Genomic DNA, 25,873 nt, shown 5'->3' with positions numbered 1-25,873 from the left:
GATGTCTACTATTGTATAGATTTCCTTTCTCTTTCCCACACTCTAGGAAAAGTGGAGGCCAGAAAGAGCTTGAAGACTGAACATGGTATGTCTTTAAAATCCAGCCATTCTTGTGCACATCTGCCAGTAGTGGACATTCACCTTTTCTTTCCTGCTATGGGAAGACGTCATTCAGTTCAGGAAATATCAGAGAAGTGACACAGCTCTGGCTTAGCACAACAGTGATCCTAAAAAATGTGGCCTTGAAAATCTTATTGTGCTGGCAAGCCAGGATCTCTGAGCATTCCCACTGCATACAGTCTTTGACTTGGTTAGCAAGGACATTGACAGTTTAATCTTTGCCCTTCTCCTTCAGTTAGAGATGTAACTAACAGTGGGAAAAGCTAATGAGCAGATGAACAGCAGATATTTTGACCTTTCAATATTTCTGAGATATTTAGGTAAAGTGAGGTAGGTCAAAATTTTGTATAGAGAGCTAATGCCTTTTACTAGGTGAAATGATAGAACTGGAAAGAAACAGCAACTCTCACTTGATCAAAGCTTGTCACTTTTCCCCAACTTTTACTTTAGTTGCTCCAGTGATGTCTGCAGTCAGGTAAAGTCACTGGTTTTTGTTACCATTAGTTATTAATTAGGTTTAAAGACAGAAGACAAAACAATATAACCATCTGCTTTGTGTGGATGTTGCAATGTGAAATGATCCTGAGGAATATACTCTTCTGTAAACTGATACTGTGTTTTAATTTGTGTATCTATCATAAAAAGTATTTAGACTTACCATCAAAAATTTGGAACTGTGATATTTTATTAGGAATATGTGTACTCAAATGTATATTTGGGTGAGGATGAAACATATTAACAGTGTGATGTTTGTGTCAGGTTACCCTTATTTTGCAAACTACCTGAAGTTATGTGTCTCATCCCATCACTACCATGTGCCATCATAGAAATTCAGTTTATTGAAGTGTAAAATTCACTGCTATTCAGGAAACTGTTTCTTTGAATTCCCTTTTCTCTGTTTTTAATAAATCTTGGTTTTGGCTATGATCACTCTTGCCTAGGTAATTTTACAGAAATGCCTGTAGAATGCTGAGAAGCTAATCAGCTTTATGAAGAAGACCTTCAGACTTTCCAGAACTTAAAAGTTCCTCTCAGTGCCAATCATTAGACAGGAAAGAGGTTATTCAGTTATTTTTTTTACTAAATTTTGCCTGCCATCAGGCTCCAGTGAACAAACAAAAAAACATACAGGATCTTGAGGAGTAAAAGAAGGCTAAAAATTGGTGTTGGTGGGTGGCCATATAATATTTTAAAAAAGATGAAAACAGTTTAATTTATGCTTGGCTCATGCAGTGAATGAGGAATGCCATCCCTTAGCCATTGTGTCATTTGGAGCATTAGTCACAAAAGGAGCTATGTTATTTGCTGATAATATCTGCATGTGGGAAATCCTCAGAGGATTTGTTAGGATACATCCATGACTGGCTGGATTCTTGTGAGCTGTCTGGGGCAACCAGAGTGTGTTGTATGGGCAGCTCTCTATCTGCACTAAGGTAATTTTGGCCTGTAAAAAAAAGCTGTCAGACATGCTGGACTCCTGTGTTGCAGGTGGTGTTTCAAATGCTGCAGTACCTGGATGGCAAAGTCCTTAGAAGTGATTCAGTGGGTTAAACCCAGAAATCTGAGTTTGCCAAGTATTGTCACAGATAAATTCTTTCAGCAGTTCTTCTAAGACAGCTTATTAAAACATAAGGCCTTAATTTCAGAGTTAGGAATAAGAAAGATGACAAAGAATAGCACTGAATTGGAAACTATGAAGCCTGTGCTTGACTCCAGTGAAAATAGTTATGGCTGACTCATTTTGATGAGGGCGTGTACAGTGCTAAGACAGTGGCTAAGACAGAAACTAATGGCTTCAGAAAAGGAATTAAAAAGAATTCTTACTCCTATTAGAAAAAAATGTCTGATTTCCTACCTGTAAAAAAATTCTCAGAATAAACACAGCTGTCTAATATCTTGAGGTAGAAAACCAATGTCTTCATGTTTTCTGTTCTATAAATTTAGTATGTCAGGCCCCTTGCATAGTAGCTCATAGGCATTTTCCACTAAGCCAGGTTGCATGGTGTGCTTGAAGATGAAGTTTAAAGTAGCTGTTCCAATGGCTACTTTCAGCCTGTTTGACAGACACTTGTACAGGGTAAAATGCACAGCATAATTTCTGGCTGGTCTTTCAGCAGTAAAAACCTAACATCAAATTCATAACTTTATTAACACTTTAATTACTTTGTGACCTCATCGTACTAGGACCAGGTTGGGTTCAGGCAGGGGACATGATGCACTGATTATAGGACACATTGGCAACCTGATATCCACATGTAATGTGATGTGTGATATATGTCAGCTAGAATTATATATGTGAATGCCACATTTAGGGAGAAGCACACTTCCTAAAACATGACAAAATGAGAAGCTAACCTCAATTATTTTCTTCTATATATGTACATGGACATAGTCACTTACTGAACTGAACTTAAATAAACAAATAAGACTTAATTTGAACTTGGTAGAAAGTTCCAGCCTCTTTTCAGAGAAAACTTTGCCATTAGGTCTTAATGCATAATTAATTTTTCTCTTTACTTTCTGAACAAAAAAAAAAAATTAGAAAGTATTTCAGATTGACTCATAGTGAAAAAAATTGTTTATCTCACTGTAATGAAAAATACAAATGTAACGCAGATAAGACATTGTTTCTGCTTACATTAAACATTTTCTACACCAAAATACTTTATTTCATATACTTGTGGGATTTTTAATTCTCCTTAGTTTTAAGTACATTTTTAAATAAAACAATTATTTTGAAAAGTCAAACCATTAAAAACAAACAAATATTTTCAAGGCTTTTATGTAGCTCTCTGCTATCATCCTAGCTACATTTTATAGCAAATAATCTACTAAGTGGGTTTTTTTGAATGTTGATTTCTAAATGATTCCTTTAGCTGTCCTGGTCATTTTCTGATGGCTGCTTGCCATGGTGTGATGTGTTTCGCAAAGTTTTCAGAGAATTGTGGTGCATACAGTTTGTGCACCTGAAAAATAAATATGGATAAATACATGTGAAGGCCCTTCCTTATCTATGGTTGGTGCAGGCTGCAGATTAGGCTTGTCTTAGTCTTAAACATCTTTAATTTCCACAGGGTAAGTGAACCTTCAGGCTTTGTTTTCTGTGCTTGGAAGGGAATCAGACTAACACTGCATTATCTAATTCTTCATCTCCTCTAAATTTCAGGTCTCCATTTAGTTGATTTTGGAAAGCATGAAGTGTTTGAGAGGATTAGAGACAGCAGAAGAAGAGGAATTCAGAGTATGTATTGAGTAAAGGGATGTTGACTGTGGAGGGAGATTTTGGAGCTTGTTGTGTTTATGGACAACTACATTGCAGAGTTCATTTGAATGCTCTGGGGTTCATAAACTCGTGTAGCCTGAGAGGCAGGGCCCATTGGAAGGAGTCAGAATTTCAGTGCAAATGATTTACCCAGCTGTTAAGATAACACCTAAAGAGTTAGTGGTAAGATAATTTTTTTAAAGGTCTAATTTAAATTGACAAACACACTGAAAACTGCAGATGGGCTCAAGCTGAAAAGTAGAGTGTGTGAAGCCTTTCCAAGCTCAGGCAGGTTGGAATCTAAACCTTCTCCTACTGCTCTGGCTTTTGGTTGCTTTTAAATTCCTCTTAGGTTCTTTTTTATGTCTTGTGTAAATCTAAGGTAGTGGGAACATCTGGTTACAGGGGATTTACAATTGTTTGGGTGGGTATGTAATGAGATTTCACTTTTTCTCAAGGGGAGCCCTGATTCCTGAGCTCAGTGTCCATTGATGACTAAAAGTTTGCTGACTAGCTCCCAGCTCCAGGTAGGACTAGTTCAGTTCTACTAAAATTTCCAGCATACAAAGTACATGAATTTTCAAAAGCTTTGCTTCCATCATTTCAATGTGGGGCTGGTCTGCTCTCAGCCCCAGTGTGATGGCTTGCAGTGAAGAGGCCTCAACAGTTGCTCTGTGTATTTTTGGACAGTGTAGAAATATTATTATTGTTAGACGCATATAATGCCATTCAACTCTTCATGCTACAGAATTGACAATTATCTGAGTGCTGCTTTTCTTCTTGAACAGTATTGAAGCAGTAACTAAAATTTGGACCAGTAGCCAGGAAGTCTGCAATTGATGGAGAGACAAATACTAAAGCCTGTTTTGATTTCAGCATTCCTCATTTGACATGTGTTTACCTAGACAGTGTGTGGTCAAAATGAATTGTCATTTTTTGCTACCCCAAGTATTTGATGTGTCAAAACTCCTGTGAAAATAGATAAACAAAATCTGAAATTTCCAGATGGACAGATGTACTGCAAGCAATCTACTCATGATTCAAGTTTGAGAATGATTTGAATCACTTGTTGCAATGCAAGCACATGTCTCAAAATATTAGGACTTGTATCACGGAAGACTTGCTGTAATAGTGAAAAAAATCTTAGTTTCTACTCAAATACGTTATGTGTTTTGATTTTGGTGGATCTGATTTTATGTAATTCTCCACATTTTCTTAGATGTCCTGCCATAGGAAAGCAGTGGAAAATATTCCCCAATGAACCCAACACAGGCAGATAGACCAAAACTGTCCTTGGCAGTGGAGGTCTGCTCTATTCCTGTTCTGGTGAAATTTTGAAGACTGCTGTTGAATGTATTTTCTGTGACTTATCTTGTAGACTTATACATTTCTGTGATGAGTACGTTAAGAAGCAGACTGAAGGCCCAAAGCTTGACTTTTCATATATGTGCCCTCTAGTAGTCTTTGAGATTTTACATACTTCAAGTTAAGAAATTAAGTAATATTGTTGTTGTTCTGTATGTGGTTTGAGAGATGTGGTTTGCAGATATTTAAAATCTCATGTGTGGACCTTAAAAGTGTAGATACCTGGAAGTGGCAAGTGCAAATTATTTTGGAATCTGTTTTCCTCCCTCCTTTATTCCTATCCAACTCTGTATGTCATGTGTGCCTACCAGGTAGAGATGCAGAAATGCACTTATAATGTGTAAGTTCCATATTAGCTCTTTCTGAGTGAGCCATACAAGCTCTGTAACTCTGTTCATTACCTGGAATGGTCAAGCTATTTTTTGTGTGGACTAGAGAGGAAGTTTACATCAAGATGACAATTTTGAGTTTAACTGAGGTCTGGAGAGCAGAGGCTCAAGCACTGAGATTCTGATACTAGTCATGAAATTTCAACAGCTTGTATAATTTTGTATATTACTGTTGAAAAGTTCATACAAACAGCTTCTTGAATTTTAGAGAAAATCTTCCCTGTTTCTTTCTCAGCTCAGCCCTGAAATTTCTTACAGTTATGTCAATTTTACATAGCTTTCTTTTCTGAATTTGGTCCTCATATGTAGAGTATAAAGAAAGACTCATATTCTGTGTGAAAGGGAAGAAAACTACATTGCACTGGAGCCTCAATCCATATCTCATGTCTTGCCTTCATACAAGAGCTACTACCCCTACAGTAAAGGAAAGCTGAAATATCCCCATATCTGTCAAAATGAATAGCAGAAATTAAGAAGAAATTATTTTCTGACACCATACTCACAGACACTTATTTCCTGAAAAATGCAATTTTGATGCTGAATTCATTGTTCTATCTTGCATAGCTACAGGAATTATTAGTAGTCATAAATGATTCATTCCTTTTAAAAGTCCACTGACTCAGTGACAGCTAGGAGCAGTTTGTTCCTCAGGTCCACCACAGATAACACAACAAAAGTCTTCAGCATTTTTAAACTTTGAAACATTTGTGACAACAATATCTGAAAAAATTTTACTCACACAGCATTTTGTGTGGTGTGGGACTTTGAGACAGAGGAGAAAAAAGTACATTGTGTAGTGTATTATTCCTTTTTAAATGTAGCCTAAATTATGTGTGTCTAAGTTAACACCTATTTTCATCTATGCTTTCTAAATGTGACCCTTTTGTTTTATTTAATGTTCATGTTTTGAACAGAAGGTGGGAGGAAGAAAGAAGGAAACAATGGACTGAAAAAATGTAATTTCCATTGTAAAAAGAGAGTGGTGTTTGATACTAGCTGGTGCTACACAGATTTAGCTCATATTTCCACATTTTCTTTAGTGTAGGTCTTATGAATCTTATTGTATACAGTGCAAAAAACCCCCTAACATATTAAACAGTGTCTTGCATTTATATAAATCACTACAGCTTTGTACTCTGCGTAGGGGAACTAAGTATATTGGGGGGTTGGAATAGGATCTCTAAGGTCCCTTCCAACCCAAACCATTCTATGATTCTCTGATTTTGTGTGCTATATTACACAGGTATAAATTTTTGTGTGTGAGTATCTTGGTATGTATTGGTGAAAATCTGCATCTTAGATACATTTAATAATTTTATGTGGACATTGAACAGGGGAAGGGTTTTAGTGGACCATTATTTGAAGTCTTCTGCACTGGGGATGAACTTCATCATGTACTCCCATTCCTAACCTCATTATCTTTCATCATTAGCCAATGATTACTTTTTGCTCCTGCACTTCTTTCAAGAAGCTCTTTCAAGGCTTTGTGCAGCTGATTGTAAGGAAACTTGTTCTTTTTTTCTTTCCTAAATTAATTCAGGCCTCTTTATTTCCCTCCTAACATAACCCTGCAGTTCTCCAGTTCTTACCTCATGCTAACACAATTCATAGAGAGCAGCCACATTTCATCTGTGCTCCCATTTTTTTCTGTCCTCCCAAAGTAGACTCTCAGTTCCCTAACAAGGATGACTGGACCTTCCTTCCACCTCTTCTGGTATGAGTTCATCTTTGCACACAACGTAAGACAGAGCACTGTCTTCAGTTTGCTGTTATCTTTTATAATGACATTAATACATCCCAATTTCTATTGGAAATACTTTGCTTTTGCCATGGGCTAGTATCACATTGTACTTTATTATCACTCTGGTGACTCACTGTAATCTTGTGATTAAATTCTATGCCCAGGTCTTCTGCTGGATCTTTCATTTCCAGCTGACCAGAACATTTTTTGTAATGGTACTTATTAGTCACGGTACATTTAGTGAAGAAATATGTTGGCTATCATATTCAGAAATAAGTAGGTCCTACCATATTTGGTAGCTTGTTTTTTCCAATATGTCTCAGAAATTTATGTGTCCACACAATGATACAATTGCTGATAGCCATTTTCCTTCCAACAAAATATTAATGAGGCCCTCATCCTGGTTCAGATTTGATCCATGTGAGGCGATGGCAAACTTCTGACCCTAATTCATTTTAAAGTCCTTCATTCAAATTGATTTTGACCTTAAAAGCTATGGTTTTGTCCACGTTACTACAGATTTTTATTTGCAGAAATGTTCTTTATTAAACTATGGCAGTATTCTACTCCTGATTTTTTTTCTAGCTTTCAGAAGATTATCATATATTTCAAGATCCACTTTCCAGTAATGAATGTTAGTCCACCAAGTCTTGTTATGGCTTTACTGTATAATTTCAGGTCCTCCCCTGTTGGTTTCACTTCCTCTGGTTTGTAACTTTGCCACCTTTCATTGGTTTCCAAATGGCAAAGTTGTCTCTGTGTTACCTCACCCATTTCAACTCAATTCTTTATAATCCTTTCAGTAACTGAACTGTCTCCATGACTACTCCTATATTCTCTGCTTATGTTTTTCTCTTTTCTGCTTCTGCTGATATATTTTTTTTTTTTTTTACTGAACCCTTTCAACTGTTTTTCTTTTGCCTGTGTAGCAAAGTGGGATTTGGAGAGTTGAACATGACTTTTTTCCAGTTTTCTTCCTTGGGTCCCTTAGCTTCTGAATGGTGATGCTAGTTTGAATCTTACAAAATCAGTCCCTCAAGAACTCTGGTAGAGGCTGTTTCATGTGGGCATTTTCTCCAAATGCTACCTGGTATATTTATTTTATTTTATTATTTTATTTAAGGTATATGTCGGACCTGAATCATAACATGGTTTGGTTCTTTTTTTCCCTGTGGCAAGAGGTTAGAATATTTGTAGAAATATTGTCATTTACCATAAAGGGATGTAAACAATTTATTCCCCTGTTCAAGAAACAGTCCCTCAAGAGAGTGTACAAAGTCCAGAATCTTGATTTGGCAGCAGATTTATTTAATGTAAATCTCATGTAAGCCACAAAGGAAAGCTGCTTTTGGATGTAGTGTATACACTGACAAATCTCCTTCCTGTCATCCTGATCCAAAGAAATGTCCCTATGGAAATACCTCTAGAGAGACACATGATCTTCAATTGGCAATCCTTTTTTTTTTTCCCCCTTGGATGCCTGGCTTTTTGCCAGGAAAGACCATTTCTTGATTAATCTGAAGGCAGTTTGCATTTATCCTATTTCTGATTTCTTCAGATGCCTCTCACTGCTCATTCCAGCTGACTGGACAGCTGGCTTATTCTGAACAGAGACAGGTAATGCTTCTTTGTGGAGCAGATGTCATTGAACACAGTGCATTCCATTAGGTCTGCCAGATATCTCTGACTTAGTCAATAATTTTCTGTTTCATTTAAGGGGCTTGGGAGGGTATAGGGGATCCACCAATGTAAGAATACATTTGAAAAGAAATTAAGTCATGTTTAGTTTCATCCCCTAAATCCAGTCAAGTCTCCAGAGAATTCTAAAATCACAACTATTTGGTCGTCAGCCTTCTAATTAATTAGTTGCAGGGAGTGTTACTGGCTCCAGTAGATGCTACATCTCTCCCAATGTTTAGCAGTGGGTCATCATCTTTTAGAAGAATTCTGCAATAGAAGATTCTGGCACTTCATGATCACTTTTTACGCTCTGTCTTTAATGACTGGTTCATTCATACAAGAACTTGTGTTTTGAAAGTGCAACTATTATCACAAAACTCAGAGATTATATTTCCTTATGTGCAAATTGCCAGAGCAGATGTAAGCTGAGTTTATACTGTGGATGAAATTTGCAGATTTTCACTTCTTATAAATTTGAAAGCTTTGACATCCAGAAAAAAATTCCTCTTGTACTTCTTTCTGTGGGAAGAAAAAAGAAAAAAGAAGAAAAAAGAAAAAAAAAAGAAAAAAAAAGTGTGGACGGAACATTTTCCACTGGTTTATTTTCTGTCTTTGTTCCCATCTACTTACACTCAGATGTTTTCATGTGGCACTTTGGCATATACAGGTGTATAATTCATGCTGATTCTTTTGTCTGCTTGAAACAGACTTTTGTCTTTGGAAAATTTGGCCCTATCTATTCATGGACATTTTTGACAACTCTATGTATTTTTTTTTTTCCTGTTGTTTCCATAACCTCTCGGTTGGCCAAAGGGACACTGTGTTGACACTACATTGGCCAAAAAACCTCCTGCAGTTTCAATTGGCAGGGTTATTTTCCAATTCCTTCTCTTCATTACTGGGACATGCAGCTAACTTTATGCAGCTTCTTTGTTTCAGCCAAAAGATGGGAACGTTTTGTGGAGAGAGAAAAGTGTGCCCTCTTTACATTCTGTTTATTTTACATTTGAGGTGTCCTTGAGGGAGGATGTTCTACATCACTTCATAGTTTTAATAAGGAAGCTGTCAGATTTTATTTACTGAGCATTATTAAGTGAAAGGATACAAATACTTCAGTCCAAACATCTTTATACATTTTTTCCAGCAACTTGCTTCACCACATCAGTTTTTCAGAATCTGTAAATGTAACACACTTTAATGACACATAATGGGATCATAATGTGATGTAATGAAAAGCTTGTTAGTCTTCAGCACAAGTAAATAAAAGAAAGAAATTCAAAAACCTTGAATTTAATTTGTGTTTTTTACTTGCATGTTTTTCTTTGCATATCTTAACATCTACTGCGTATTCCTCTCTTGCCTACTTCTGTTTTTTTTAGTGCTGCTTTTCCTGTACTCTGTGAGCTTGGAAATAAATAGGTAAAGGGGAGAGGAGGTAAACTGGGAAAAAAGAGTTCCTGTCTCGTATTTACCACTTGCAAAAGTGGAGACTGGCCCCTTTCTGATACAGTGTTTAATTTATTTTTTAATCTGCTTTCATAGTAATTTTTCTTAATAGCTTATTCCCTCCAGCTGAAGCACTGAAGGCAACAACTTCAATGCTCAGAGAAATCACTTGGCACTGAGAAATGACCAATTACTTGTTAAAACAAGGGCAGGCAGACTGTCCTGCAGCAAATCCATTGCCATAACAATGAATTTTGACTGATTAGACTTTTGGGTTTTTTTCCTTGTATATATATTTTTGCAACTATATCTGCATCTATATTTCGTTAAAAGCTCAACACCCTCTTCCTTGTCTTGTTTCTCTTACCTTCCAAAAGATCTGCTTTCTTCACATTTTGGTCTATAAATCTTGTAAAAAGTGTCTCAGCATGACATAAATCTCACACGTATAAAGTGTTCCTGTTAATGTTCAAAAAATGAAATGCAGTTAGACAAGTCAAAGGTGGCTATCTAGCTACTTGCAGAGTAATGAATAAACTACACTACTTTGGTATAGGAAGTTTATTTTACCTACAAGATGGGCAATGTGAATGTTAGCTAAATTCTAGGATTGCTGAAGACCACTCATTCTCATTCATAAAAAATTAATACCTTTCATTCAGTATCAAGCAGCTGAAATTGTTGACAGTAGATCTCTTTTAAGGTCAGAACAATGTATCTTTCTCCTCTCCTAGTTTTTAATGATGTCTGGAATTTCAAAAGAACCTATGGGATTTAGCAACAATTTCCCTTTGAAGGGCATTTGGATTTGAAAGTCGAACTCTTCTAGGTTCTTTCAAAAACGTAAGCTGTTATTAATAAACTATCATCCAATGCCTGTAACATTACATCAGACTTTAGGGGTTTTTTAAGTCCAGGAGACCATATGGGTAGTTTATTCTCAACCACTTCTAGGAACTTCTAGCTATCTTACCAAATATTTAAGAAAATTTGTTTAGGAGTGAGAGATCACTGGTAATTTGTTGTCCATTTGAGGAATTCAGGCAAAGAGGGAGCACTCATTATTTACAGAACTGCTTTAATGAACTACTGAGCACTGTAATGATAATCTGATTTAATTGTGAAGGTGTTCTTATAAAGAGAGATTAGATTTGCTTTAATTTATCTATTTCTTCATATCTAAATGATTTGAAAGAAAAGACCTACATCATAAGTAAATTGGAGTAATTTTATAACAATATTTTCCATGAATAACTGGGAAATCATGATAGCTTTTGGAGATCTTCAAAGACATCTTCCTAATGGTAATGTGCTAATATGAGACGTGCTAATATGAAACCATTATGAAATCCTATTTTACACCCCTCGTATCACTTTTCTATGGGAAACTGCTTTTACCAGGATGTGTCTAGATTTATTGTGGAGAAAAATGAAAGTGTTTAAAAAAAATCTGTCAAATAACTTTGCAGTTAAAACACGATTGACACAGTTTCAGGACTAATTCTTCAAGTGTATGCTTTGCACTTTAGAGGGATGATTCTTGAAATAGTAATCTTTCAATTAAAGAGAAAAAAAATACATTATTAGATTTCTTAGGTTAGGTCTCACGGACAGCAGTTGTGAATTCAGATCTCCTTCTGTATGATATTACTGTGATTGAGGCAATCATATTGTTGAGACAGGTCCTGCAAATGTTTCCTCACTGTGATTGCTACCAAATCCTAGCTGCCTGCTGCCTCCTAGAATAAACATATGGCAGGAAAGCTGCTGGTGGAAATTTTGTTTTATATTCAGTGTAACAGGGTAACAATGGTAACAGTTGCCACTGTTCAAAGGGAAACGACTTATTCAAAACAAAACCTTAACCTGGCAACCTGTCAGAGTGAGACAAGCAGTGATGCCAGTCAAAACAGCAAAGGCTGTACTGTTCCTCCTCCCTCGGTCTTTCTCCTACTATGAAAGGCTGTATTATGTTTACAGTGTTTATTTTATCTCTGAACCTTTTGCTGATGCAGTTCTCCAGTGCTTTTTTATAGTCAGCTCCTGCTTAGGTGGAATGCTTGAAGAAGTTGTCAGTCTGTTCTGTCTGTTACTGTCGTGCCTGTGCTGCACTTCAGTGCCTAAAGTTTTACTGCGTGTTACACAAAGCTTCTGCCTTGACTGGAACTGGAGAAGCTGCTCCAAGAAGGGTGGGATGTAGCTGTACTGTGTTGGGAATAGGTAAGAGAAGGAGCAGTGACAGCCAACAGCTGCAGGGGAAACTCTGGCAAGGCGTCCAACAACATCTGGCTGCATCTGGTGATGCATCTGACAAAACCCCTATCATCCCCTCTATCACACATGGGCAGAGGGAGGTTTTGGTTGGGTCAGGGTGAGACTGCACACCAGGCAGCTCAGCTCTTGACTGAGGCTGTTATAGTTCAGCAGTTTGGGCCCTCAGATCCTGCACTGTGGCAGAAGGAGGAAGAGCCAGATGCCACCCTGGGGCACCCCAGATTTGAGGTGGAGAAGCAGCTGACCTCTGCTATAACTCTTCAGCCTAAGCATAGAGCAGAAACATGAAAATTAAGCTTATCAATACCTCTTGTGTGGAAGGTCAGTCACCTTAGAATGATACCACTTTCTGTGTATAGATTGGATAAGCCTTTACTGCCAAGGAGATCCTAAAGGGAAGCAGTCAGCTGCTGTCACCTGAACAGCATTCTACACTGCAGTGTGCTCCTTATAACACACTTCAGCAGCGACTGTAGCCCAGGGCAGATTAAAAAGAGATGAGCATAAGTCAAATTGTCAGTCATTGACTCTTTAAAAACAAGGTCTTCCATGTTGGTAAGGGCAATAAACAAATGAATTACCCAAAAAAAGAATCACAGATACTATCTGCATTCATTGGAGCCAATAGTTCCCAAATAACCTTCTTAAGCCAGGAAGAAACTTAGCCAAAGTGCACCCAAAGGCCTGACCTTTGCCCAGCACCTCCCATACCTTGGTGAGTGACTTTGGCCAGGAATGAGGCAGAGAAACATTGGCATTTCGTCTGTCAAAATATTATTCTTCCCCCATGGATGTAGGCAGTCTTTTCAAAATATATTCAATTTTTATCTGCAAAACAACAAGAAAATTTCCTCACAAGAGGAAACTTTAAAATCAGCTACTCAGAAAAACAGCTTATTTGAACCAGACTATTTACAAATCCAAACAAATATGCTTGGCCAAAATACCAAGATGGAGGCAAATAAATATTTCTCCTGCAACTGCAGGGTTTTAGATTTAATATCCTTATGCCTCATTTGGTGAATTTTGTGGTTTCTTTTGCTGCTGCTGTTATCTTGTCCAATGTATTTGCTTGTTAGGGACTTGACCATAAATTTGGATGGCCTGTGTAATGGAAGGGCAGGAGGAAAGATGCTGGATGTAACCACAGCTGTATCAAAGAGGGAAATATAGTTGAAAAGTTAGTGTGGTACCTCCCTGAAGTACAAGCACAGCTTTGTGTGGAGCTCTCTCTGTTAAGATGTCAGGGAATTGACCACTGGTGCAAGGCCACTGTCCAAAGTTCTCCACAGCTGTCTTTTGATAAAAGCATTTCCCACTTTTCACTTCATAGACAAAGGCCAGGGTCTGATGCCACCTGATAATACAGACCAAGAAAAATGTCAAGCCATTGCAGCTGTACCAGTTCTTACCAGGACAGAGCTGGTCATGAGTATTTGATGTGGCAGACAGAGGCTGTGAGTGAAAGAGGCTATTCGCTGGCGAGCCTGAGTCTCCCTCCTCCTATTCTCATTGCAGTCATTTTACTTATTCATTTTCAGCTGAAAATTTTTATTTGGAGCAAAGTAATGCTGTGGTTACTTTCCCTATCAGCCTTCTTGCACCCACACTAGGAAGGCCTGTCTCCTTGCTCTAAAGACTTTTTCTAACATCTAATCTAAGTCTTCTCTCACACATGAAGCTAATTATTTCTTGCCATCCTTTGATGGAAACAGGATATGTGATGAATTTAGAATTTTTAAAGTCAACATTGCCTGATGTTTATAATTCTGTCTTCAGTCTTCTGTTTTTTCCTGATAGGTCACATTTTATAATTTTCCCCTTGTTCTTTGTTCTCCTCAGGACTCTTTCCAGTTTACCACATCTTTCTTAAAATTGAGAGACCAAAATAGATGTAGCAGTGGCTTTACCAGTCATTAGTACAGCGGATAATTTCCTTCCATGTTTTATGTAGAGCTTTATTTTTAATAAACACAGAATTATATTATTCTGTTTTGAAACGTTCATCTACAGTTGACTCATATTCAGTCTGTGGTCCAACTTACCCAGTTTTTTCTTTTCCAGCCTTCCCTTTTCAGTACTGTATATTTGAGTTTTTCTTTTATTGCAGAACTTTGAACTTCATAAAATTTCATCTAAGTGATTTCATTCCCCTCTCCCCACTAATTTATCACGCTTACTTTGTATCTTCTCTTTCAAATTGCTTCAGTCTCCTCCACTTCTCTTTGCCCAAGTTTTAGGACTATTTCCTGTTCCACCAAGTTATTAATGACTCCAACTGTTCTGAGGCCTTCTCAAGCATAATCTAGTTTGAAAATGAGACATTGGCCTTTGCTTTTTTCCATAGAGTTGTATACTTAAACTATAGCAATAATATCTAGAGAATGTTCCACTAGCTCGCTTAGTGAAGAAATTGTTTTTGAGAGAATATATATATATATATTTATATTTATTTCCCTAAATTTATCCTTTCTATTTTTTTCCTGGATATAAATATTCTAAAATATTTAAAAATTGTTCTTTGCGTTCCACTAATTTGGTTTCTAATCATCTTGGATGAAATTCTTCAGCTGGTGGTTAATTAAGTTCATCTATAACACAAATCCTTTTTGGGTGAATAAGATTCCTGGTTGGTGTTTGTTCTTTACACTTTGATGAGCCAAGGGAACACTTTGTACAAAATGAAGTGTGTTGCTTCTAAAAGTACATGCCTTCCTATCACATTCTCTTTCCTATGCTCTCTCAGTTAGGACTACACAATTTTCTATGGTTTACAATATTTTTCTAATTGCATTTCTTTCATGTGATGTTTTTGGCTGCTTACTTTCTTTTCATTCAAGCCTTGCATTTGAACTACTTATTTTTAAAATGGCCTCTGTAGATTTAAATGTTTAGATTTTCATATTTATCAAAATAGACTCTGGATTTCCCTTGAATATGGGTGGGTTTAAAATGTTTCAGTTTTTTAAAATTGTCCATTTTATTTGTCTATCTACTTTTTATTTAGTTTAGTCACCTTGGATAATATGGAGCCCATATTGTATTTCTCCCCTAGCATCAGTAAAGTTTCAGATTTTAGTAAAGTTCCACAAGTAAAGTGCAATATTAAAATATGTTCAATATAAAGGACTATATGTATTGCTAATTTTCATAAATATTATTTTCCCTGGCTCCACTAAATCTTCCTTATAAAGAACCATTGACTTCAATAGTGCTGGAGTATTTTCTAGTTATGTAGATAGATACATCTAGTAATTTTTGTGGTGATTTTGTAGAGCAAGGCTTTACTGTGTAAGAGTCTGAACAATGGGATAAGACTGTTAATATAAATACAATAATGCACAGATAACGTAATGCATAGTACTTTTTTCAGGTCCTAATTTTAATGAAGCTTTTCTGAGGCATTGAAAAATATTTCCACTTGCGAACTCAGCGCAAATACACTTGGACATTAGACAATGTTCTCTCTTGGGTGATTTCTTTTTCAATATTATGTCTTCAAATAAGATTTAATGAGAAGAACTTTTGCACTACAATGAGACCAAAGCCAATGTCTAGAATGTGTTTGTTCTATTTTTTTTGTTGAACACTGGCTTTTAAGAACTGCTGCCTTTTATTAATGATATTAATGATAATAGCCTTCCTCAGGGGTCAAAATGTCACCAGTGCTGCCTGACATCTTTGTTGGTGACATGGACACTGGGATTGAGGGCACCCTCAGCAAGTCTGAAGACGGCATGAAGCTGTGGGGTGCAGTTGACAGGTTGGAGGAAAGGATTTCACCTCTCCAGGCTGAGAGAGCTGGGGATGTTCACCCTGGAGAAGAGAAGACTCTGGGGAGAGCTTTTTGTACCTTCAAGTACCTATGGGGGCTATAAGAGAACAGGAGAGGGGCTATTTATAGTGGAGTGATAAGAAAACAGGGAATGACATCAAACATGCTAAAGAGAGTAGATAGGAGATGTTTAGGTTAGGTATGAGGAAGAAATTCTCTTCTGTGAGGGTGGTGAGGCACTGGCACAGGGCACCCAGAGAAGCTGTGGCTGCCCCATGCCTGGTAGTTTTGAAGCCCAGGCTGGATGGGGCTTGGAGCAGCCTGGTCAAGTGGAAGGTGTTGGAATGGGGTCATCTTTAAGGTCCCTTCTAAGCCAAACCATTCTGTGATTCTATGATACTATATGATATGAAATAAAAGTAAGTCAGTTAGTTGAAAGTAATCTGTTGCAGCAGACATTAAAAATCATGAATCAGATTAATCTCAGTATCAATCTGTTTGTCCCAACAAACAAATTATTATTATTTGGTTTTAATTGCATTCTGGTTTCTAATTTTTAAAAACCATTTTCTTAATTTTGTGAAGCTTGTTTTTCAGTTGCGACAACTTGAGATTTAGTTATTTCATTTGAAATTAAATTTTCTCTTCTTTAGGATTTTTAAGACCTGCAGATTGAAGGAAAAACCAAAATTGTTGTAAACCATTCAATAATTTCTTCCAATATTATGTTATTTTTAACCTCTTGGTAGGAAATACTTGTATTTTCTGAAATTAATACCTGTTTGGTCTCTGTGTTTTACTTCTGTGTGTGCCACTTAGTTTCGGTTTGATTCTGAGCAGTCATTATGTTTCTTGAGTATAAAAAAGTCTAGGCAAAATGAAACAAATTACATTTATGATTTATAACAAATATTGCACAAATAATAAGGGATAAGGGCTCACTTCAGTTTAAAATATCATATATCTCTAATGTCACATAGTTAAAAAAATTATTCTTGTTTCCATATTTAATATGTTTTGAGTTGATTGAAATCTCTGTTTTCCAGCAAAATAGTTTTATGTAGCTCTGTTGCAGGTTATCTGCACTGAGGAACCTGATTCACTAGATGTACTAGAATGGGACAAAGGATTTAAATAGCTAATATTAAAAGTTTCTTTGTGTCATGGTTTCTAAAGTAACTGAGTCTCAGGCTGCAATCCACATTAAAGACTCCTACTTTCTTGCAAAATTTCATATCAGTATTCAAAAATGTTGTGCCTATAATATTTATACTCTCTAATAACTATCTTTTTCTTCAAAAATTTATAATACCCTTTTCTTTCCAGAACAGCCTATTATTTCACTGGTGTCAAATAACTTATTTTTTAAGCTACATTATTTGTTTTTATTTGAAGATTTGTTAGGTTAAGTGGTTTCTTCAGCCTACATTTATTTTCTCTGATATGTGACATTATCCTAATGATAGCCTTCATGTTGAAGTCCTATGTTTGACTAAGTGATTTTGCTGAAACTGTAAGATAAGATCAGACAAGGTTTCTTCTCAAGCCATAATTCTAGTAATTGAATCTGTTTGTGTGATGTGTATTGGCAGAACAGAATGACTAATCTTGCAATGAATAATTTATTTGATAAATGTAGATTCTCACTTTACTTCACTACATTTTAAGAACAAAGCAGATATTTTGAATTATTCATGATTCAGATTTAACGAATTTTATAATTAAAAAAAGATTGTTATTGATAATTTCACTGGGAGTATTGATTCAGATAAATTTGAAACTCAAATGTAATTTTAAGTGTTTAATTTCTGGTGCATGTAAAAGATGGCTTTTGCTAAAACATTGGATAAATTTTTGAGTGCCTGGCACCATTGTTCATCATGAAGCTTTAAAATATGGTTTCTATGAATACTTTGCATCAGTTGAGGAGCTCACTGATATATATATATATAGTATTTGTACCATATGATTGCTTGAGCATTTGTGGAAAGCACATATAAACAATATTTGAACATTTTCAAGTTGTATTTGTTCATAAATACATGGGAAGGGAAACAAACTATTAATTTTACATTATTTTGGCTGACTTTATAAATTATGTAATTGGTAGCTGCACTCTGTTGCAATTCAGATCTGCCAGCTTCAGTGGAGGAAGGCTTTGCACCAAGTGCAGAACTGGGGGGCTGCTGGAACCCTGGATGCTGAGATTTTTACCCTTGACAGGTGACAATGAGGAAAAATCAGGCACAGCTTTCTACTCTTCCAGCTGAACCTTTTGGCTCTGGTTCTTCTCCTGAGTCTGCCTGCTTTGTGCTGTGTCAGTGGAAAACTGTCCCAGAGTTACTCCATGTGAGGCATCCCGGTGACAGGTCTGTGCTTCTCCTTGCATGATTTGCAGCTTAAGGAGATTCATCAAAAATCTCACTCACCTTGAAGTTGGGCAGCAATTTACTGGAAGTGCCAGGATTTTTTTCTCCCAGGATGACAAATAAAAATTATATCTCTGCTTCCATCTTTTGCCTGTAGTTTACCAGAAGAAGGTGTGAAGATTTCAGGTCATGACAAAATCTTTCAGGAAGACAATGGGGTGTGAAGTTTTGGCCCTGGGAGTCTGTTTGTTGTAATTAGATTGGTGGGAGAGATTTTTGCTTGTTTTCTGAAGGGAACTCTCTATATAGAAGATAAAAACAAATGTTTTTAAAATAGGAATTCCTATCTGGAAAAGTTAAAAATGCAATTCAGTCTTCAGCTATTCAAATGCAGGTCAAATCAGAACATATTCTGAACTTTTTGAATAGAAAAGAATAAGTGCAGGGTCTCTAAAATGTTATGCTAGAAATAATATTCCTGAAGAAAAGAAGAATTGATTTCCATCTAAATAGACAATACATGCTGCACATATTTCTAGTATTTGTGGGAACATCAGGACTACTTCCAGCAAAAAAAAGTTAATGTAGTTTTGTGTCTCATTTTAGGTTTATTTAGTTTGAGACAGACATACTGATCCTCAGTGAAAACCTCAGTGCTAAAAATGGTAAATAATTGAAGATATTTTGTGGTAAATATTTTAAGAATTTCATCTGAGTTCTTCAGACCTCACCTCAACTCTCAGTATTGTCAGTATCCTGATAAAAATGTGTTTTCGATCTCTGGCATTCCAAGTTTGTAAGTAAATAATTCTGTCCTTGAACCAGAGTGTAGATTAATTACTAGCTGGACATAGTTCCTCTTGACCAGAGAATATGAAAGTTTTTAACAAAGGGAATATTCATTAATCTTGTGAGATGTTTTTTTTGGAAGACAAATATGTATTTCTGAGGGGAAAGGAACACTTACAAGGTTTAAACAGAGGGCCAAATTTTCTGTATACTTGTGTATCACATGTTTCCCAAACAAGATGATATAATAGCTGTGTGTCCTTGTAATGTCAAGTGCAATGTCTGGCTACTATGAACCAGAATATTTATTTTGAGATAGTAAAGGATTAAATATGTATTATCTGACAGTCCTGTTTTAACAAGACACTTGAAAAAAGCAATTGCTAACAGTCTGAGGAAAATGATTTAAAGGAAGACAATGAAAATATGTAGTAAAGTAGACAGACATACATCATTGATGGGCTGTGTAATTAAAATCAGTGGCTTCTCTACAAGGAAGTTTGATCAATTTAGGAGGTGGATGGATAAAACCAGATGTATATATGGTTACCTTTATTAGAGTTTCCTACATTTTAAAACATTTCATTTAATGTGTTTTAGTCATGTTATTTCAGCATTAGGTGAAGCAATGTCAGTGTCGCTCTGGCTTGTTTGCAGCAAAAGAAATGTTGCTCCAGAATGTTGCCTTATTTGAGGGAATGCCCTGGGTTCTCTTTAACTTCCTTTATTATTTAATTCATATGAGGTATTATGGTGTGTCTGTATTATATGTAAGTTCCTTTGATACACAGAATATCTGAATCTGTTACAGGTTGTTGGTGGCAAGTTTGGTTCAAAACCTTTAATTTTAGAGCACTCCATTGGTCATAGGAGTCCTTGGAGCAGTTTATCTTATCAACAAAAGTTGTGAATGCTTCACAAATGCTAAGGAAATTTTTGAGTTGTAGACTAATCTGAGTTTTTCAACTGTTCATTCCTCAATGGAGTAAAATTAGATAATTTTTCTGTGTAATGGAAAACCCCATTTTTCATTTAAATTCATTTTTGAATTTAAAGGGTAAAAATTCCTTCTGACACAGAATATTTAGAAATATGCAAAATCTTTCATGAACAGCTCTAAAGCTGGTACTTTGGATCAGATGCATTCTAAAACACGACAAGTTGGAGAAATCTAAAGAAAAAAAAAGAAAGATGGAAATATTCAGGACTGCTAAAGACTCTAGGTCCTAAAAGCTAAAATTATGAGAAAGGAAAAATATCACAGTAGGAAAGAATAGGAACAAAGGGCCACTTAATAAAGTAAGACTTAATGAATGAGTTTGCCACTGATTTATGTCCACTAGAATGGCTGTGCTTAACACACCTTAACAACATTGTTTGCCATAGAAGTATTTTTGTGCACAGTTGTGTATGCAGTACAATAAATATTTGGTCATTATGACAGGAGCCAACAGCAGAGTTCAGGGCCATGGGTGTTAGGAGAAGAGTGTGAGGGCACGAGTGTTTGTGTGTGCCATCAGGTACTCACAATAACCAAGCCCACAAACCCATATCTTTAACAGTTACTGCCAGGTAATGCTGAGCTACTGGGAGCAAATGCGTGAAATGAATTTCTTGCTGCCATCTTGTGTCTAAAGGCTAAATGGCAAGGAAATTTCTGGAGTTCCAAGTAGTGATTTTACATTCAACATCAGGTTGTTCCTCGTATTTCTCTTAACGCCAAAGCATAGACAGAGGCTAGTCCTAAAATGAAAGTTTTCAAGGTTTGCTCTTATGAAGAATGGGAAAATGCAATTTAGCTTATGTAAGAGATTTTGTGAATTTTTTGTGAGAAATACTTAGTAGAGTGGCAGTTCAGGTGTTAAAGGTTGCTTTCCCCAAATGTATTCCCAGCAGAACAGAATTATGAGACGCCAGGAGAAATAACTAATAATACTACCATGATAGACAGGGTGGAGCCCATGTTTGCAATATTGGTATCCCTATAAATTTTCTTCTTGAACCCATACATGGGACACCTTCTAGCAGCATGCTTGTTGTGCTCCAGAAAGACCCCAAAGGGCTGTTACCCTGTTATATATAAAATCTAAAAGAACAACATTGTAGCCTACAATAGGGTGCTTTTCAGGAGTATCCACAAATCTTTGATGAAGATGACGTTGCCTGTTACATAATTTTTTGTTAATTCCTCTCATGGTTTTTTCTTCATTCCAACTATTCTTGTTCATGAACCTTTGCTGCCCTGAGTTCCCTTTTCCATATCCAAACTTTAACTGCAAGTCCCATCCAAACTTCAACTCTTTCCCTTCTCAGCTGAACTGGAGCTTTTGGCTGATGTGAAGGGCTGTTACTCTGTGCTTCTTTGCAGGAAAGCAGAGCCATTTCCATTTGTTTGCTAGAAGGCTGGCTGTGAGAGACAAGCAGAAGCTGGCTGCATCTATGGCAGTTTTGGAGTTAGGAGTGCTTGCAGTAACTGCTGACTGCAATGATGATGAACCCACCCCACAGAGCCATTCACTGCACCAGCTTTATTGCAAACATCTGAGGAGACTCTGACCACGTTTAGCGTGTAATGAATGAAGACAGTGGTTGCAAGAATTAATTGAAGGCAATACAAAATCTGTTCACCTAAGTGGGTTGGTGGGAAGGCACTTCCAAAGCAGAGGAAAAGGATGATCTTGCACTGAGAACAACCACCCTCTGTGTTCCTTGGTCCATGCTAAACTCATCATCTAGATAATTCAGTCCTTTAGCAAATGCTTGACTTTCTTTCCAGGCTGTACTTGCCCCATCATGAGTTTTTTTGCCAACAATGAATGACCATGCCTTTTTGGGTAATTTTTTGAAGATCCATATCTTTCCTGCTCTCCACACACCAAAGCATCCGCAGTGCTTTTCCAATTGAAACAGTTCAGTATAGGAAATTGGTCCACCTCTTTCTACTCCCTGTCAAACAAGTAAACATCTTGGGGATACTTGGCGTGAAAAAAATTTGATTATATTAAAAGTAAAGACAGTCAATGAAACTTAAAGTTTTTGGCTTAAATCAGTGATGGCTGAAGTCTGTTGATTTTAATGAATTTCTGTCTGCAGAGATGAGGGCTGGAATTATATAAGTGCAAAAAATATCTCTTCATTCTGTAGGCTCTGGAAATACTGTTGGCGTAAACCACTGGAACAAACTACCCAGAAGTGAATTCTTTCTCTCTTGACATTTCTAAATAAGACAAAATGCCTTTATGGAGGATATATTTTGTTCAAACAGAAATTATATGGCTCACTGCAAAAGTACCTGGATGAAACTCTGTGGCCTCTGTTATACAATCAGATGTCTTTTTGGATCTCAGATTTAGTGATCTTCAAAGTTTTCTTTGTCTTACTTGTAGCAGTCCCACGTTGTTGGTTATATTTCCTGCTTTTCAGCAAAGACTGTAGGCTTTTGGGGAGCCAAAGCCTTTCTGGAAAATTGCCTACAGAAGGACTGTAGAGAAGCTAGTATGTGGTTGAGGGCTACTGTCCCACTCTCAGTAATTCTGAATAGTTATTGACATATTGAGTGACTGAAATAAGAAGTCATTCTCCAAAGAATATGGAAATCACTCTAACATGCTTAAGACATGTGAAATATATGCATAAAACATATGTGAAATATATACATAAAACATATGTGAAATATATACATAAAACATATGTGGAATAGCAGACGTTCACTCGATATGGGCTGTTGTTAGGGTTCAGTGCTGACTTGATTTGAGATGACTTTCAGGTTCTACTTCTCAAAAGCTATTTGCACTTTTAAATTTTTTAAAATTTTTTTTATTTGCAGCTTCAGTCACGCATTGCAGAGTCAGGTAATATTTGATTCTGAATTTATAACTTATCGTTACAACTCTGAACTTTGGACATTCCTATATTTTTTGGAGCGGAAAGCTGGCATAGAAGAAAACAATCTCCTGAAAAAACTGTCTGGACTTGAAATCTATTCTCAAATTGGATCAGTTTAGCCTTGGCAAGTGGCCATTGGTAATCAATCTTCTGATGAAACAGGGATAGACTGGCTCCTTTCCTTGGGTTAAATAACTCAAACCAAGATTTGGTATCAGTCCTTGGTGCATAAGTATCAATCTGTAAATAGAGTTGGCCACATTTCTACGAGGAGATATTTTGACAAATACAGTGTTGTCTGCAGATCTAAATAGAGTCTGAGGGGAAGGGCAGAATTTACATTTCAGCTGACCTTAAGGAAAGAATTTATATCACACAGGATACAGATAACTTAATGCTCCAGAAATGCACTTGCTGGGGATGCACTTTCTGATGAAAGATTTTCATGGAGTACAAACAGAGACAGCTAGATGCCCTAGAGCAGGTATTCTTCACTGATATAATTTCAGCATAGTGAGGTAAACACTTTGCTAATGTAATGCTTAGATGTGTCCTCTGTCATAATAGAGGAAAATCCTAAACTTTTGTACTGAACTGTGGGGGCTGTTATTATTACATTTTAATGTATTTCAGAAAAAAAACTCAGTGACCTAAGAGAAACTGTAATATGCTAAACAATTGTGTTTTAAAAGCAGTACATAATAAGTGCAGTTTCCATACAAGCTCAAATCCATGAGAACTCACAAGGTTTTTAGTGACATTATGACTGACATATAATAGCAATAATATTAGTTCCTGTGTCATCCTTATGCATTCTGTACATGTTTTGATTTCCTGATACTGTTTTCCAGAATGAAATCTGGAATGTATTTCTTCATTTCAGAAATGAAGAAGTACTCTTTGTATACACCTCCTTGAATTTCTGCAAATTCATTCTTATTCACAGAAAATTTATTTAAAAAGAAGTACAGACTAAAAAATTTGGGATTGATTTGGAATTAATCCCAAAGGATTAATGCTTGGAAATCTTCTTGCTGCAGGTTCCAGCTTTAATCCAGGCCAGACCACTAGTGAAAGTCTTTTAGAGCTGGTAAGAAAATATCTTTCAGAGTTGATAAGACTATATCAGATGTGCTGATAAGAAATTGGACACATTGGATCATGGAACCCTGATCACCCTGCAATGAGGGTGACCTTTTCTAATCTCCTTTTACTGATCTGAGCTAGGGTCACTTGACAACATCCCAGAATTTGGTTCCTACTTATGATGGATACCTCCTGATATCTTAAGTTGTATTCAATAAGCTGGCACTCCCTCTTCTCTCTGCTGGAATCTGCATGATATTACAATCTGCAACGTGTGTTACTGTGATGATTTTTTTGATGTGCCCAAGGCAGGAGTGAGAAAACCCTTGGAGGTTGTCCAGCCTGATAGGAGAGAATGGACTGACGCATCTTTAGTATTGGGAGCTGCTCCAGAATATGATCTTCTGGCCCAGTCAAGCCTCTTGCAAGGGTAAATGTCCCAGATTGCCTGCTTGCAATTTCTTCTCTCTCTTCCCTTACCTTATGTGTGCAGATGGCTCTATCTGGAGTATGTATCTACATTAGTGACACATTTATTAATTAGTGTGTAGTGTGTAAGGAATGCATAAGATTCACTTGTATGTCTGTCCATCCACAGCAGTACAGAAAGTCCTATGTTGCTCCTCAGATAATGGACCTTACCCAACTTGTAAACCAGTTCTTTAACAAAATAACAGAATTGATTCTGAAATATAATTTTGAAGTCATTGTCTCCTAATGGGGTGGATTTGCTTTGAGACTTCCCCTTAAAGAGAATTCCTTTGTCAGCATGACAGACCCATTTAACAATATATGTCACTGGAAATAAACATAATGTATTTTATTGGTGTTCCTACACATTTAACTGTGGAGGGAGGTGAGCTCAGAAATTGAATATGCAAGGCAACAATTGACAATGTAATGGACAGCATCTGCTTGGTGTCCAGACAAGGATTTGCAATGCTTTTAAAATGGTACAGTACATAGCAACTATTTGATGTGCCAAACCACAGAAGATGGTTGATGATGCTTATGGAGTGGAAGATACTCTGTAAGTAGTCCCTGTAGTGTATTTACAATACTGTACATTTTGCACATGCTATTTATTATACTGCTTGTTTGTAGTCTTTTCTTTCCGATAGTATATTATCATGAACAGAGACCCTTTGGGAAAATTTTCCTTATTGTGTGATAGGAATTGTACTTCGTGCTGTCTCCTTCTTCCATAAAATAATTTTCAGCAATGGACAATGCCGAAGCATTTTATTACCATATAGAAGAGTGTACTGGAAGCAAAGTTAGATGTAGCAATATAAAAAAACCATAAACAGTGCAAACAGAAAACCAAGAGTAACACCCCAAACACAAAGAGAATTGTAGTCTTCAGGGAAAGGGAAAAACATCAGGGAAAGCTGATGTTTTAAACATCTTCTCCATAAATTATGTTCCTTATTTCTCCATTCATTTTTCCCCCCCATCCCATCCCATCCCATCCCATCCCATCCCATCCCATCCCATCCCATCCCATCCCATCCCATCCCATCCCATCCCATCCCATCCCCACATTTCCTTTGTATTGACTTTTCTCATTCTGACATGCCCATAGTTGAGTTTTCTGCTGCAGTGACGACATGACCTGGCTAGTTGCGAACTCACCAACTTACTTGCCATGAGCAATGCCAGAACCCAGCATATGCTGGACACCCTGGAGGT

At 36.7% G+C, this 25,873-nt stretch overlaps 2 long non-coding RNA genes across 2 annotated transcripts in view; both read left to right on the top strand.

The window, feature by feature from the left end:
• The window catches only part of LOC136558324 (uncharacterized), a 76,545-nt gene that overhangs the window by 17,227 nt on the left and 33,445 nt on the right, over positions 1-25,873 (top strand). The window lies entirely within an intron of this gene.
• On the top strand, positions 63-24,547 carry LOC136558325 (uncharacterized). The gene is made up of 4 exons (XR_010783854.1): positions 63-85; positions 3,287-3,361; positions 3,841-3,909; positions 24,490-24,547. It is a non-coding gene; the product is annotated as an uncharacterized lncRNA (long non-coding RNA).

Source organism: Molothrus aeneus, chromosome 6, assembly GCF_037042795.1.
Source record: "Molothrus aeneus isolate 106 chromosome 6, BPBGC_Maene_1.0, whole genome shotgun sequence".
Classification (NCBI taxonomy): Eukaryota; Metazoa; Chordata; class Aves; order Passeriformes; family Icteridae; genus Molothrus; species Molothrus aeneus.
This window is presented reverse-complemented; position numbering and strand designations above follow the sequence as displayed.